Below are 12,589 nucleotides of genomic sequence, written 5' to 3'. Positions count from 1 at the left end.
AACACATTTTCTCTCTTTATTTGTATCCTTTACTCAGCCACACAACACATCACTCATACAGAATACAACCGAACAGAATGGAAGAAAGCCTCCATTTATCCCACCATTACGCTTCTGTTTGTTACAGCAACAAAGTGGGCAGTAGCAGCATACAAGTGAGTCTTTTTTTAACCCATGAAAAAAAAAGGTTTTATATAAAATGTAAAACTAACAACTAGACTATTGGATAGAATTAAGCATTTTTTTTTTTTTTAAAATACATGACTCTTTTGCCTTGAAATAATTTAAATATTATAACTTAAATATTTTGTCCTTATTCTTGATTTTAAAAAAAATCCCTGCTCTAAGCACTCTAAAATCAAACCGCCAACTATTTTCCTATCGGATGCAGAAACACCACTCCAGAGTTGAACATTTTTCAACTCGAGTCACAGCACCTCACTGGCAAACACCCACCTTGCACATCCAAGGCATGTATTTATTTATTTTTATTTTACGAATCCCCGAAACTTGTGATATTTTGCTGAAAGAAGGTCTAAGTTGTGCTGGTGATGTAACATCAGTTTGCGGAATTTGATCAAGACAGACAGATTCTGAGCACTGAGGTTAATCTTATCATGGCTTTCTACATAGTAAAAATATATTTTTTTAAGTTATCATCCTAATTTTCTCCCTTGGAGAAAAAGAGAGTTTATGCGCTCCCACCAAATCTTTTTTAATATGCGAACGTAAGATCAATTTCAGCGGTGACTAAGTAGATTTTGCACAGTGAATCATGTTAGCAATTATTGCTTGGCGACGCATGCTTTTCCGCAGTGAGATGTTTTTTTTTTTACAGTGATAACTACCTACAGACTGGCTGCCTCCATCCTTCCACACGTTCCCTCTTTATAAACCCTTTCTTTCCTTCTCTTCCTTGTTATTTGCTTGCCGTTCTCCTGCTCCCCAATTCTTCCATCCCGGCTTTGTAATTGTCGTGTTTGCCTTTCATCCTATTTGCTTCTGGCTCACTGCGCTGTTGGAATAACAGTGTCGCGGTTATGACACACGCTGGATGACACGGTGCAACAATTCAGCAGCACTCACGCACATAGAGCATCTGTCAATTTTACAGTGGAAAAAACACCTCCAAGCATCTGAGGACCTCAACATGCCATTTTGAGCAATTTTCTTAAAACTAGTAGACTGATTTTTTTATCCTTTTTTTTATCCTTCATAAAATCAATAATTTGGTCACAAAATAATAATTGTATATAGCTTTAATTGGATTTTTTGGATCTTTAGATCACAAATTTATTATTCAAAAGACAATTTAATTTCATATTTTGTTTGTAAGACAAAGTTCAAATTAAGCTGTTTTGCCTCACAGTTTGCGATGTAAAAGTGTTTTTTTTTTTTTTTTGTCCCTCAAATAAAAATGTAAAACGAAAAATAGGTTTATGTGGCAAAACGCGGAGCTGTCAAATGTTACGGAATCACTGAGTGGACGCTAACTTGTGATGTCCGTCACACATTGAGATTTTTCCGAATACTTAAAAAAAATCATCCGAGTGGCTGCCACTGCAGAGAGCTTGTTTTGTCTTGGCTCTTTCTGTGCAGGATTCAGGAGGCGAGGAGTGCGAACAACCCTTTGTTTGTCCTTTCTAACCAATCAGTGAAGCGAGCCCATCTCGTGTGTGAGCTCGTCTTTGTGCGAACTGAAGCAAATTACCGTGGCACGAGACCCGTAATCACACAGAGGCTATGAACCTCCTGGAGAAATTCACAAACCCCAGGAACTGTTGGAGCTGCTTGCAGAAGGAAGGGACTTGGAAATTAGCCACTGGCTCAATCTTAGCGGGATCTGACCCAAGCTGACCCTGAGTGAGGATGTAGCCAAAAGACATAGTCGGAAACAGATTTTTTCTGTTTTGACAAAAAGCTTGTTCTCTCATTTTGGAGGACTACAAGGTCATTTTAATTGAGTCACATTATTTAGTAACAGTAACGTTCTTCAAAACGTTTTGAGCTGCAGTTGTACAGTTGACTGTGTTACAGTTAATGCTATTGTTTTCAGACATGCACACCCCACAGTCTAATTTGCATTGAATACATAACCAAATCATTATCTAAAACTTCAAGTGAGCTTAAACTTCTGTTTGTTTGCCACCAAAGCTGTTTTTTTTTAATGGCATCACGCTGTCGCTGCTTTTTCTCCATCATGCTTTCTTTCTTCTTTCTATTAATCAATGTTGTTTTTTTCACATCTGCTCCCCTCAAGGTTTGTTGTTGGTTTAATTGTCGCAAATCAGGAGGTTAATGCGATGTCGTGCAGGTAATAAGCCTCCTTTGCACAGCAACGACAGCGCACACACTTTCTCTTTGTTTGCGTCTTCATGAGCCCACACGCAACATATTACTGTGTCAATAATTTCTGACAATATTTATTTATCAATCATGATTGAACAAGGTTGGATAAAGATTAATATCTTATTTTCCCGAGGTGGGCTTTCTGTCAATATTGTGGTAAGGTCTGTCAATCCATCACTGACCGATTTGCTGGAGAATGACAGAAACCTTTAAAAACTGAACGGACTCTGCACCGGTGAAAGTGTTTCCGTCTGTCATTGGCACTTACTGAGTCAGTGGCGAGGGACCTTTTCAGTCCGTCGCTGATGACTGACGGAAACATGCTCCGCGTGCCTCGCACGGATTTGTGCATGGAGGTGACGACAATGATGATACTAAAGGCATGGCAAAGACAGGAGGCATCCTGATTCCCAAGGGGAAGAATTTCTCAACCAACAACCAGGTCTGTCAAATCGGCCTTATGAATGTGGAAGGCAAGATATACTTTTGAGTTGTGACCCAGACTATTCTTGCTGAGGAAAAACTTTGTTGGCGCCTCTGCGCAGAAAGCACGAATAAGAGGTTTTACAGGATGCCTGAAGACACAAATGTCAAATGGCACCAGATTCAGACGGCCACGAAGGAGAAGGAAAATATGCATGTGGTCTTCTTAGAGCTTGCTTGCCACTGCCTTTGGGTCAGTGCCTCCTGGGTATTTGTGGACAGCATTCAACTTCTTCTAAGTCTCAGAAGGCATCACAAGGTTGATCAAAACTTACTTCCATGAACTCCAGTTCTGCATTACAACCCAACTGCCTGGCAGCGCCTCGAAATAGGCATATTGGCAGGCTGCACTAAACAATGGAGTTCATCATTTGAGCATTCTGATAGGCGGTTAGACGGGGACCACATCTTCCTCCAATCAGGACGTATACAGACGATATGATGACAATAACACCAAAATGCATGCATCAAATGTTGGGTGAACTCCCATGCAGCCTCGAGAACCCTGCCAAGGCTGCAGAGCTGGTCCAATGTTCCACGGCCAGGGCGAAGACCACACTGTTCGCCCTGAATCTTAGATTTGACTTATAAATCCTCCTCTCCAGCAGCCCTGAATAGACCTTACCAGGGAGCCACGGGAGTATTATAACCTCGTAGTTGGATGACACCTTCCGGCCCACCTTCTTAAAAAGGTCGACCATCACCATAGTCTGCCAAACGAGAGGCACTGTCCCCAATGTCTACATGCATCAACCAGGACAGCCCTACTAAAACCCAGAGTTTAAGCCTGTATCTCACCGAGGGGCAAAGGGTTGTGTTTGCAAACTTTGTGAACGTTACATTTTCATCAGGGTTTGTTCAAGGTCGCAAATGACCGCAATGATGTTTGCAAACTGTTGTCTTGTCAGATGGAAATTTTTAACATGTTCAAAAACACTTCCACATCTTTGCCACTCAGTAGGTTACAGGTTTTGACAAAGTCCATCCATCCGTCTCATTCACCACCACTGAGTGGCTTTTCAACTATCGTATCTTGGTGACCTCAACCCCAGACAAAGGAGGGCCTGCCTCAGCGATCCCAGACTCTCCTTCCTCATGTTAAGGCGTGTCCATGGGTGTTTCAGAAGGCGGATGCAATGCACTCAGGGCTTCAGTTATTTAAACAGCGTGTGTACATAATACACTGCACCCCCCAACCCCACTGCCCCCCCCCTTGCCATTTGTGCGCTTGTTGTGGCACAAAGCAGGCTAGAGTCATCCCATATTTGTTAAATATGCTGTAGTAGGTTGACAAAGGTCTAGCCCATGGCATAAACAGTGCAGTGGAGCGCACATTGCAGCACACTTTTTCCCAGCACATTTCTTCTCAAAATATTTGTTATACGTGGAAAAATTCCAGAGACATTACTACTTTAAGTGTCACTTTAGGAACAGCATTTGGACCCACAGACAGACAGGAGAGTAGTGCAAACGTAAAAGTCGAGACACAAAAATATAAAGTAACAACAGAGAGCAGGGCTGGCACAAGTCATGGAAGAAAGTTTGACAAAGCATGACATTCTGACAGAAACTCAAGCATACTGAGCGACAATCCGGAACAAGGTAGCGGACGCAGATCATGCACCACCAGAACAGGAAGTGGTGAGGGAAAGTATAACAGTCTGGTGTGTCACAGTCTCAGGGGGCCTTCCGTCAAAACATTAAGACACAAAATTGCCTCACCCCGACTCATCCCACAATTTGGTAACTGAAAGTAGTCTGCACTTGGCGTTAAAACGGGCGCTTTGATATTTTTGTGTCGGAGCAAGAGTTCAGTTCAATGTGTTTGTGAATTTGGTAGACGTGCTACACCTCACTGGGTGTTCCCCCGCCCCTCAGAGCATATTTGGAGGCAAAAAATACACAGAATTTTAGACCAGCTAAAGGCAGGTCTATTATGCAATGCATGTGGTGTAAGGCGCTTTTGGTGTATTGTTGCCTCGCCACTTCGCACTTCACGTTTTGCGGCTTCAGTGCTTCGTGGATTTTTCCATAATATTAATTAAAAAAATAAACAGCCTCATTGGCAGCCTTATTGTGGAAAGATGCATTGTTTCAAAGAGTTGAGTTGACATTGAGGCTTTGGACCTACCCACGGGCACTCATACAGGGCACGTGATTGATTCCCAGCACAAGATCGACCATTGAGAGCATCATTTGAACTGATTCGCTGCGATGGCCCTGCCACTTCTCTTGTTCTATCTCGCCAGTCTCATCCACGTTAATAGACAAACGGCACTTTTGAAGAACATTATTGTCAGGTTCGCCAATTTGACATATAGGGTTCATAGCTGAGAAGAGAGGACAAACAGCTCTTGTGGAGACAGAAAGGTTAACAAAGTTTATTTGGCAACTTCATCTTCCTTCTGTTCCTCGATGTTTTTCATACATTCCCTTTTATAACATCGAGGAATCAGATTACACTTCGAGAAATCAGATTACATTAAAGGGTGGTACAGTTCGTCTTCTCAAAAGCTGGTTTGGTCCGGTTTATCATTGGTGTGTCGTCGTGGGTCGCAGCTGACTTTGACGTCAGCATCTCTTATCAGGACCTAGCACGATGTTGCTTGCTTCAGACTTTGAGGCCAACTTCTTTATCAGGACTCATCACGATGTTGTTTACTTCATCCTCATTTCTGAAGAAGTGCCACCGCCCTTCTTTTCAACATGATATGTGCACCATGTATTGAAATAAAGTTGTGTCATGGCAAATGTATAATAACCTCCAAATATTATTCTAACATTCCCCCCTGTTTATTCTACATTTGCCCCAAAAATTATCATCAATGGAATTTCCAAAGATTTAATTTCATCAAATCATTAGCTTGATAGCAAATGTAAACCCCTCTATTTTTCTTTGTTTAACTTTAATGTATTTGAGCGTTTTGGATTAACGAATAGGATCTCCCAGGTAAATTCAGTCGTCGTCATCAACTTGGTCATCACTGTCTCCTCCATCACCAGCACCTCTGTAATTAATCAAAGGATATATTTACTGTCCTTTGGAATTTGCTGGAGCGAGAGCTGTTGAGATAAATCGGAAAAGCAAAACGCGAATGCAGGGAATACAACAACATCCACACAGTACAAGGATTGAGGTGAACATTGTTATAGAAATCATTACAGAAAATACCATATTTTTATATTTACCAAACGTTTTGTTCCACCACTCATCCCATGCAGAGGTAGTCACACCTGAGTGTTCCTTCAGCTTATGCTTCAGGGTGCGCAAGCCTGCAATGGCTCTCGTGAGGGACCCTTCCGGAGAAGTGTTGTTAGGAATGAGAGTACAACATTGATCCCCAATCATGGCGCAAACCCCTCCTCTCTCTGCCAACAGCATGTCCACCGCGATGCGGTTTTGAAATGCCATGAGTGATGTTGCTGCCAATTGTTCTTTTGGACCAATTTTACGTCACCCGAGATGGAAGGACGACGAAGGATCAATTGTTCTTTAATAGCTATAAATCCTTCTTCAATGAAGTTCCCCAATCTTTGCACGTTATAGTGTATGTAATTTATTCGATCCACACTCTTATTCGGTGTAATCCAAAGAAGAATGGACTCGAACCCCGCTGCGATTTGATTTACCAACTTATACTCATCTGGTACGCCCCTTGGTTGGCCAAATGCATCCAAATAGGTCATATCACCATCCCTCCAGGAAGCACTTCGACTTTTCCTGGCGTAATAATAGGGGTATTCGTCGGCTTCAACTGCCCTTTGAATATCCCTTGCTGTGGATGGAAAAATAGACACTGGTAAGAGAAGTGACACCAATGCACAAGTTCCAACTGCGTCCTTTAATGAATCAAATAATTTAGTATCCCGCACCACCACCACACATCGCTGCGTGGCAGTAGTGTACCTGCTTGGAGTACAGTTGTTTTACACCACTTGTGTTCCTGTGAGATTAACACAAGTAAAGTTAGCCACTGCCACATCGGTAGAAAAGATAGGCTTATCTTTCGTTGCCTTAATCGCAGCGTACACATCATTCCAAGCAATGCAGTCCGCATTAGGTGTTAATTTCATCATTACTTCTAAAAGGCATGTTGATGGAAGAGCTGTTGGAATTACTCATAGTAATGGTCTCGGACACATGCATGAAACACAGCTTTTAGTGCAACCAAAACTACACAACACAAAATCTCAATTTTTTATCCACGCGAAAATCATGTCAACCGAGAGACCCCTAATAGGGTAGGGTTGAGATGACTTTTTACAATGCACAAGGTGTATGTTGCTTGGGGAAACTGTCCTCGTTTTGGGCTTATGTTTCCCTGACAATTGTGTCGAGCACAGATCATACAGGCTCTTCAAAAAATCTTTTGAGAAAAAATTAAAACCCATATGTTGTATAAAATTGGTATATCCTACTTACCATACCATCCCTCCTGTTTGACATGTGTGTCAACATGTGTCAATATTGCGAAAAATATTTTTTGGAAGAATTGTTTTTTTTTTTTTTTTTTTCTGAACTGACATATATGCCATTAGTCAAAGTAGCTCCTTTTTCTAGCCATAGATTTTCTCTTGCATAAGACTTTGTTGTTTCATGTCTGCAAGGATGTTGCCTCGCAGAACGTTATCTATCAGCGCACACACAGCCACACCTATGAATGGCTTGGTAGCTGCTTCTTCACCTCTTTTTTTTTTTTTTTTTTTCTTTCTCTCCTCTCTTCGTTTTATTTTGTAAGTCGACTATTTTTTGTGTACTAAGCTGACCAGCGAATTTATATTTTGTTATCCATGAGTTTAAATGTTTTACTTTTTCCGGACATTGGCTTTCTATAAATCTCCAGTCCTTACACGTCAATTGTTGTTTCGGATCCTTTTTGCTAGCTTTTTTACTGTTTGATTTCCCCATTTTGCAAGACAGTGGTACACCTAGGGTGACTAACCTGTCCTCCAGTCCCTGAACAGGCTGACAATTACTCTGTTTTAGGTAATTCCCAAGCTTCTGCTTCCCAGACAGTTGTCGGTTAAATTTCCTGTTCCAAAATGAGGTTGCAAGCCTCCATGCACCCTTTTACATTCACACTATTTTTTCCCCCTTTTTTCCTTTTCCCGTTTTCTCTTTCCCATATTTCTCTTCCCTTTTTTTCCCTCTTTTTTTTTTCCCTTTCAAACGCGCGTGGAGGATACACCCCTGTTATCCTCTCTCAGTTTTATAGACTATCTCTGTCTCTTCACGTAACATTGACTAGTGTTCTTACGGTTTTACACAGTTTTAAAGACTTACTCTGTCTAGTCCCCACAATATCCCCACGGAATTTAACTACTTACTTGCAGAGGAGTCCGCCCTCCTGTTAATGCAGAATTTAACTACGTACCCCTTCAAATGCCCACATTTATCACACTCATTCATCACATTCGGACTTCACACACTCACCCAAGATGAGCTGAACGTCTCTCTCCGCAGCCTCCCTTCAACTTTCAGCATCCAGTAGCAAAGTCGAGGACCAGGTCCAAAAAAAAGAAAGAATCCTCATCTTGTCGTGGCCACGATTGTCCCCGGTCGTCGGCTTCGCCCCTGGACGCCTCCAGTATGTTGGGTTCACGGCTCTGAAGGACCAATTTTATGTCAGGTTCGCCAATTTGACATATAGGGTTCATAGCTGAAAAGAGAGGACAAACAGCTCTTGTGGAGACAGAAAGGTTAACAAAGTTTATTTGGCAACTTCATCTCCCTTCTGTTCCTCGATGTTTTTCATACATTCCCTTTTATAACATCGAGGAATCAGATTACACTTCGAGAAATCAGATTACATTAAAAGGTGGTACAGTTCGTCTTCTCAAAAGCTGGTTTGGTCCGGTTTATCATTGGTGTGTCGTCGTGGGTCGCAGCTGACTTTGACGTCAGCATCTCTTATCAGGACCTAGCACGATGTTGCTTGCTTCAGACTTTGAGGCCAACTTCTTTATCAGGACTCATCACGATGTTGTTTACTTCATCCTCATTTCTGAAGAAGTGCCACCGCCCTTCTTTTCAACATGATATGTGCACCATGTATTGAAATAAAGTTGTGTCATGGCAAATGTATAATAACCTCCAAATATTATTCAAACAATTATGTTCGGAAACTCATAAGGTTATTCAAATTTGCCGTCCAGTTAGTCAGAGATGATAATAAACAGCTGTGTTCAGAAGCTGCCACCCGACAAGCACAGCTCGCTCAGCATGACGAAACAAATAAAGCAGATAAAATGTTCAAGTGCTTGTTAAAATTTGTCTTAGAACAGCTTCCCTTAACTAGAATCCCGTGTTGCATTTTATACAAAGGCCGTTGTTGATGTTATTGCGAAAAGCAAAAGTTATGCCATGACTACTTCTGGCAACAGTGCTTCTTCTTCAAGGGTTTAGAAGAGCATTCATTTAATAAAGACAACATCCATCCCACAACATCCTCCTCTAAAAAAAATTATCTTGAAAAATTACAACTTTATTTTGTGACTTTTAACAATGTTTTATATAAAAAATAATGTCACCTTAATCGCATAAAGTTTTATTTTATACCCATAATATTATCACTCTCAATTCCTGGGACCTTTTTTCTTCTAATTTTACACAGCTCAAGCAAATCCATCCATCCATGATCCAAGTTGGAGGTTACGGACAGTAGGCGAGTAACACCCTGAACTGGTTGCCAGCCAATCAGAGGGCACTCAAAGACACACAACCATACCCATGCACTCACAATCATACAAATGGATCATTTAGAGCATCCAATCAACCTACCATGCACGTCTTCGGAATGTGGGAGGAAACCGGAACACCAGGATACAACCCTCGCAGGCACGGGGGGAGATGATGCAAACGCCGCTCCGCACAGGAAGACCAGGGCTGGACTGTGTGGCGGGCGTCCTTCCAGCGTGCCGCCGCTCAAGCAAATCCTGTAAAATATTGTTTTCATGCTGTTAGTGTTTATAATCATTCAGGGAACACTTTTTGACCCAATTTTCTCTGTTCTGAGCTGGACAAAAAGTGTCTTCACATGACTTCCACTTTTCCACCAGCGAGTAAAGAGTTGTGAGGAGCTTGCAGTGCACTCAGCGGAACCTCGCTTGGTGTCTTCACGTCTTTCACAAACACCATCTGTGCCTGGTAGGTGGCGAACGTGGCGAGCACTGTGCTGATTGGGATGTCTGATGACTCACATTTGCACATCTACAGACGCAGTGTGGGGTCGCCCCTTCATTCACTCCTGTTTGTCATTCCTCCTCCTCAAAACTCTTCATCGCACTGCATTCACGACACGCGCAGAATGTCGTGGTGCCAGAAAAGTTTTCTCAAGTAGATTTCATCTAAATTGATTCTTTGGATTACTTATTCCAAAAGGTTTTTCACATTGTGTAGACCCCAGCATGCCTGCGACCGTCGATTGTGAGGATAAGAGGCTGAGATAATGGATATGTGTATGCGTGCGTGTGTGTGCGTGTGTGTGGGCGTGTGCGTGTGTGTGTGTCTGTGTATGTATATATATATATATATATATATATATATATATATATATATATATATATATATATATATATATATATATATATATTAAGAGAAAATGAGAGGAAGGACTGTCAATCCGAAAAAAATACGAGTTTGGACCTAAATCCCGAAGGACATTTGGATTTTCTCTGTTCATTTTTCTATTGCTGTGGGACCGAGAAGCATCAAGATAAAGGTTAATTACACAAGAGGGCATCCACACAACATGTTGACCTTGTCAGGCAGCCAGCAAATGCCGAAACATGCAAGGGCACATCATACAATATATATATATATGCATTGAACACAATGGAAGCAGCCTGAGGGAGAACATAAAGAGCAAAACAAGGCCAGGTCACTCACACACACGCACACGCACGATTGATGCTATTTATGTCATTACGCAAGCCATAAAAAGAGCTCCATCCACATAACAAGACTCATGGGTACATTTTATTGATGCAGGCCAGCACAAAATCTGACCTTAAGCCCATGATAGAGCATGTCATGAAATAACGACCAAGATAACACGTTTTGATAACATGGCTTAACCTGACACTTGTTTCCACTTATAAAACCATTTCACCTCAGTAAAAAAAGGGTAAATGAGATATGACCATCATAAAAGAGGACTTTTTTGTTCCCTTCAAAATTACAAACCAATGCAAATTTAAAAATCATAACACAAGCCTGGAACTCAATTTTACTTGTCCAGTTTTAAAATAACCTAAGTTGAAGTGCCCAACATTCATGGATCACTCGACACAGTTGTGGTCAGTCCAATCTTCACAACAGAAGGGGAAAATGAAAAAAAAAACGAACTATTACCTATTAACATGCTACCCGTGGTCTCAAAATAATTGAAAATGGATTGTTAAATTATTGACAAAGCATCTTACGGTGCCAAACTCCTCTACATCCACAGCAATTTGTCTTTTGCTCCTGTGACTCAACCAAGGACGCTATTGTCAGTGTGCTCCTCAAAATAACCATCAGATTTTAAGAGAAGAGCAGTTATGTTCGTGCCATATTTTTAGACCAGATGCGTTTGGCCTTGTTGTCCATAAAATTCTTTTTGCAGAACAAACTCAATTCAATTTCTCAGCGGAAGCGTTACATTGGATCAAGTCATATACAACAACCGACAACGTGTTGTGGTCAGTGGTGTCACATCACCTTACCGTGAGACTCCACACTTGGTCCAGTCCTTTTCTCATTCTACATAAATGATATACCAGGCCATTGCAAAAACACATATGTAGGCTAACAAATGTACGCTGATGAGGCAATGATGTTAATGATGCAAAAATCACACAAGAAGCTGGTCGCATTCTAACAATCGACCCAAATCCTAACTATTTTAGGTTTAACATGTTTTGTCATATTATATTTTATAAAAACATACAGTAATGACATAGTAAAATAGAATTTTAAATAATGAAACAGTTTTTGTCCCACTTTGAATGGCCGTTGTGCTGCTGCCAACCTGGAGGCAGAGTAAGACAGACAGACTGATGTACGCCACAGTCGCATCAAGGGCGACTGTCTAAATGTGTTTCTCCACCATTTGTGTTCAAATATTTGTTCCTTAAATGGTTAGACCTGTATCTGCGTTTCCCAATATGTATTGGTATTTGAATTAAGATAGTGGACTAAGAATAAAAGTGGGTTTAGATAAACAATAATAATTCGAGTTTCAGTTCATCACTTCCTCTTCAAAAATATTAAGTTGAGCGTCGATTAAAACGTTTTGGTTTTTTTTTTTGGTTGGAATCAAACGAGCGAGTGACTGGGGAGCCATAGTGGGCGGTAAGAGAGACTCTTTTATTTTCATCGGCATAACAAGCGTGGGAACAAAAGATGGATCCATCGTTAAAATGATTCGGAAAACTTGCAGAGGGGAGCAGCGGCACCAAACACACACAAAATCTCACACACACATACACGCTTACAGTGGAGTGGAGCTGAAGATTCCATTTATTTGATGAATGAGGTTTGTTATTTTCCCCCTCCCTTAAAAGAACCAGAAGACAAGAAGACAAGACCAACTTTAATCAGCAACCCTTACCTTTGACATTCAACTAGTCACACAAACACACGCACGCACACGCCAACACACACACGTGCAATCTGGTATAGTAGAGGTGTATAAGATCTGAGCAGTCCATCCTGGGGGTGGAATGGCTCGGCCGGACGCTCATTTTGGGGGCAGGGGGGTGACAAATTTTAAAA

The sequence above is a fragment of the Idiotropiscis lumnitzeri genome, chromosome 4 (assembly GCF_059441095.1).
Source record: "Idiotropiscis lumnitzeri isolate Australia: NSW breed Sydney's pygmy pipehorse chromosome 4, RoL_Ilum_1.0, whole genome shotgun sequence".
NCBI lineage: Eukaryota > Metazoa > Chordata > Actinopteri > Syngnathiformes > Syngnathidae > Idiotropiscis > Idiotropiscis lumnitzeri.
This window is presented reverse-complemented; position numbering follows the sequence as displayed.